The following is a 5,135-nucleotide window of genomic DNA, read 5'->3' as shown; positions in this document are numbered from 1 at the left end:
TCTAGTCTAGTATATTAAACCTCTCTATATCTACATATTGTTAATGCTGGTCAGTCTAGTATGTTAAATCTCTATATCTACATATTGTTAATGCTGGTCAGTCTAGTATGTTAAATCTCTATATCTACATATTGTTAATGGCTGGTCAGTCTAGTATATTAAAACTCTCTATATCTACATATTGTTAATGCTGGTCAGTCTAGTATGTTAAATCTCTATATCTACATATTGTTAATGCTGGTCAGTCTAGTATGTTAAATCTCTATATCTACATATTGTTAATGCTGGTCAGTCTAGTATATTAAACCTCTCTATATCTACATATTGTTAACCCAGGCTGGTCAGTCTAGTATATTAAACCTCTCTCTCTCTACATATTGTTAATGCTGGTCAGTCTAGTATATTAAACCTCTCTATCCAGGTCCTTTGTTAATGATAATAATGTGGTTCGGTATTTGCAGCTGTTCGCATTGTAACACCGTTGTAGATGATTCAGTTATTTTCAATGATCTTAAATGAGGTATAAGGAAACTACTGTGGAAGGGAGCCCAAAAGGAGCAGGGCTAATTTGACTGAATGTAATTTAGTATAAATTATGTGTGTAATACTGTTGTAGAAGCATGTAGAAGCCTATATTATGCATTGTATAAAATTATTGTAGTTGTTGTACTGTAGACAGTATTTCTTTTTATATTTTTATTCCAGATTCAGGGATTAGATTTGTCTTTTGCTTTCATAAATGATAAAGAGGAATTCGGTGTAAATGTGACTTGACCCTGGTCATGTTCTGACAGACAGACACATATGGGTTGTTATTGCCCCACACCTGTGAAATATCATGGCCTGGAAAAAGGTTACAGAGGACAGAGAGAGAGAGAGAGGGGGGGAGAGAGACAGAGAGAGAGAGAGGGGGGAGAGAGAGAGAGAGAGCGAGAGAGGGGGGAGAGAGAGAGGGGGGGGGTGAGAGAGAGAGGGGGGGGGAGAGATAGAGAGAGATAGAGAGAGAGAGAGAGAGAGAGAGGGGGGAGAGAGAGATAGAGAGAGATAGAGAGAGAGAGAGAGAGACAGAGAGAGAGAGAGAGAGAGAGAGGGGGAGAGAGAGAGAAAGCGAGAGAGAGAGAGATAGAGAGAGAGAGAGAGAGAGAGAGAGAGAGAGAGAGAGAGAGAAAGGGAGAGAGTACAGAGAGAGAGAGAGGGGGGAAAGAGAGGGGGGGAGAGGGAGGGAGAGAGAGAAAGAGAGAGAGAGAACAATGTTTGTTTGGTTCACAATGCTCCCTGTGTTGTGAGACGATATTCCAAAAAGAGATGAGAAGCGTGTGAAGGGTCAGTCTCTCTGTCCGTCCGTCCGTATGTCTGTCTTTCCTGAACTATGCTTTGCAGCTCCTTAGCCTCTGATAATAATGAGTCAGGAAGGGAAGGTAAGAGTAGTGAATAGCAGGCCATCTGAGAGCAGTTAAACTAGCCAGCGCCTCGCTGAAGGCCCCTGTGTGTACTCACGCTGCTGTGTCTCTCTAGCCACTGTCATCCACTAGTCACTGGTCCACTACAGAAGCTCATATCAACAGATCCACATGTCTGTTGAGTCTCCTCACAGTGTTCTCTACTGATGTAATGTCCTGTTTGTAATTAAGGCAATTTTGCATATGCATCCTTAAATCATTTCTTTATTAGCTTTATAGCAGGAATATATATATAATAACACATTTTAATGTAATATATTTTTAAACGTTTGTTTTTTTACTCCCATTAATATTTATATTTTATGTGCATATTTCTTATTTTAAATGATACATTTCTTTTTATTTTGAGGCCAATTTTTGAATAGAGATTTTATTAAATAAAAAATAAAAAAACAGCAATATGTATATATACACCAAGACAGAAATGGATAACCCCCCCCCCCTCCCCCCCACCCCACAGATAGCGTATAGAATATGTATCCTTGGTGAGATGCTTCGCCATGTGGGCCTGTTCAGAATGGAAAAAAAATTCTGAGCGTTGCCCCAGTTTCAAGCTCCTGCTCCTCGTTGTATCCACACACATACAATGACCAACGGTTTGACGGATGAAGTTTCCCTCCTGCCGGACGAGTCCGTATGTTCCCGCCTGGGCCTTCTCCTCTCCGTGCCCAGGGGGGGGGGGGTCAAGTTGGCAACGATGTGCCCCGTTTATACCCCGTTTTTATGAACACAGGGCCGTCTTTGTGCAGGAGCTCGGAGGCCGTACACATTATTTTTTTTTTGTGGATGATACGGTGAGCATTGTACACGGCGGGCCCTCGATGGCCGCTTTGTGCCACTCTTGATTCCGTGCCAAGCATTTTGCTGCATGAGGTTGTTTGTGCTGTTCGTTTGCAGACGGATACTAAATAACACACACACAGAAGAACGTTTGTCTTATGTCCCGAAACCCTATCGATAGGTGGCTTTGTTCCTGTTTTGTATTATGCCTTAAAAATAACCACAAAGGTTTCCGTTGTAGCGGCAGTGTGTGTCTAAGTCTCAGGCCCGAGAACGGTGACAGTGGGTTGTTGTCTGGGGTTGGAGAGAGAGAAAGTAGAGCAGCCAGCCAGTGCTCCATGCTAGGCTGCTAGGCTGCTAGGTGGTCCGAAGGAGCTGAGGAGAGGAACAGCGTTGCAGACCGGCTGCCTAATGAGTCAACAAAAGAAGAAGTAAAACAAAAGGCCTCTCTCTCTCTCTCTCTCCTCTCTCTCTCTCTCTCTCTCTCTCTCTCTCTCTCTCTCCTCTCTCTCTCTCTCTCTCTCTCTCTCTCTCTCTCTCTCTCTCTCTCTCTCCACAACCCAGTTTTAAACAGAGCTGCTGTTGCTGCCCAGTCTCTATTGTTATGCTAAGAGAAACATTTGAATATTTCTCTACCTTAATTAGCTACATTGCAGAATCTAGTTAGGGTTAGTGCCAAATCTTTTACTACTCATTTGTAATTCATAAATAAATGTTTAAAAGTATAAAAATGTACAATTAAAATGTTTCCAATCACCATAAAATATTTTGGAATTTCATTACGGATTTCATCTTTACTTTATTTATCTTCTTAGATAATATAATATTTTTAATTTTCCTAGATTTGGAAAGAAGAGATATACTCATCTATTTTATATAGATATGTTTTTATTATATTCAGTGATTCTTATAATTCGGTTCACAATGTTGACATTTACGTAAACACGTTGATATTTAATGTAATCATTACAACATAATAATAAGCATAATCATACACTTTTCATAATTATAATTAGTTAATAACATTGTTATTGTAAAAATGGTAAATTCATTTCTTCACGCAGAAGTAATTTTCAACCATAGTGTATTTCTGTGTGCGTTATAGAGTATTGTATTCGTTAACGACCAGTTTGTTAAGATGAAACATAGTCATGTTTTTCCGTTCTACGGGCACAGAGCATGTGTCTATGCTGTTTGGCTGGAATTACAGCACAGGATGGTAGGCAGTTTGACCAGTTTATAAATAGATAGTTTGTGTGTGAAATCATCCAAACATTGTTTTCTAATGAGTTTACAGTGTAGCAGGCTTTGGAGGTTTGTCTGAACTGATCGTTCCTATCGTTGTGTTCTACTGTGTCCATGAGGCTTAGGTGTTGACTGTTCAATTTAATTCCAAATTGAACTTCCTCTGAGGGAACTTGTTTTCTGGAGTGGTTTAATGAAACCATGTATATAGAAGACATTACAGGTATGGAATGACTTTGGTTTAAACCTCTCTGTTTCACGGATCTACTTATTAACGTCTCCGACCTCTTGTAGTGAACATGTTTAATAAACACAAGATGTTTTGAGAGCAGGTGTTTTTTTGTTTAGTAGAATGTCAAATGGCAGTATTTAATTAGTGCCAGTACTATATCATTATCTATCTGTCTCCTCCCCCCCAAAAAGTTAAATGTTTCAGAATGTCATCCTAAATATTGATGGGAAACAGAAATAGTATGAATTGAAAAAATTAATATTATGATAGTTAATATTTCACTAATAATATAATTTGCAAAATAAATATTATGATGGCCAGTTAATATTTCACAAATGTTATAATTTGCAAAATAAATATTATGATGGCCAGTTAATATTTCACAAATGTTATAATTTGCAAAATAAATATTATGATGGCCAGTTAATATTTCACAAATGTTATAATTTGCAAAATAAATATTATGATGGCCAGTTAATATTTCACAAATAGTATAAATTCCTTCCTGTTCTTTAGAACATATATATTTGTATAATCATCTAGCCTTTCATTTTAACACATGTATTTATCCTCCATCTTCTATAACACAGGACCATAGTTTATTTTAATTCCCGCGCTTTTCAACGCCTCACCATAGCGTCCGTTGGTAGTGTTGCCAGAACGTGATACTACACAGAGAAAGGGTTAGCCGTCATCCACCTATTGATGATCCCCTCCATATGGATGAACCTGTCAGGCAGGGATGGGCCAGAGAGAGACACCTTTTAGAAGCATTCCTGGGATAACTGGGATTTCCACACAAAGCGGATGGGAAGTGTTGGAGCAGCATCCCAAATTGCACCCTATTCCCCATGGGCCCTGGTCAACGTAGTACACCGTAGGGAATAGGGTGCTATTTGAGATACAGCCTGGGTCTTTCTGGTGATGGGAATTTGTCCGGTGACTGAGGCCTTGCCAGTTGGGTCAGGCTGATCAAACTGCAATCAGCATCAGGGCAGACTGACGGGCAAGCAGGCGTCTGGGCTGGGGAACTTCACAAGGTGGCATGGTTGTTGCCGGGGAACAGCAGGCACAGAGACTGGCAGATAGACTTCTGCTACTAACAACCTGGGAAAGAGGACTGAAGAAGAGGGGGAGAGGAGAGGAGAGGAGAGGAGAGGAGAGGAGAGGAGAGGAGAGGAGAGGAGAGGAGAGGAGAGGAGAGGAGAGGAGAGGAGAGGAGAGGAGAGGAGAGGAGAGGAGAGGAGAGGAGAGGAGAGGATCAGGAGAGGAAAGGAGAGAAGTGGAGCAGGGGAGCAGGGGAGCTCTTTTCCTCACTGTTCACTCTCTTTGAGTGCTGGCCTCACCCCCTAATCTTGACTCTGGACAACGGTGTCACCGCCTCTACTCTACTCCATCCCGGGCCGAGATGGCGAACG

This window comes from Oncorhynchus kisutch, unplaced genomic scaffold, assembly GCF_002021735.2.
Source record: "Oncorhynchus kisutch isolate 150728-3 unplaced genomic scaffold, Okis_V2 scaffold508, whole genome shotgun sequence".
Taxonomy (NCBI): Eukaryota; Metazoa; Chordata; class Actinopteri; order Salmoniformes; family Salmonidae; genus Oncorhynchus; species Oncorhynchus kisutch.
The sequence above is the reverse complement of the archived record's forward strand: the minus strand, read 5'-3'. Positions refer to the sequence as shown.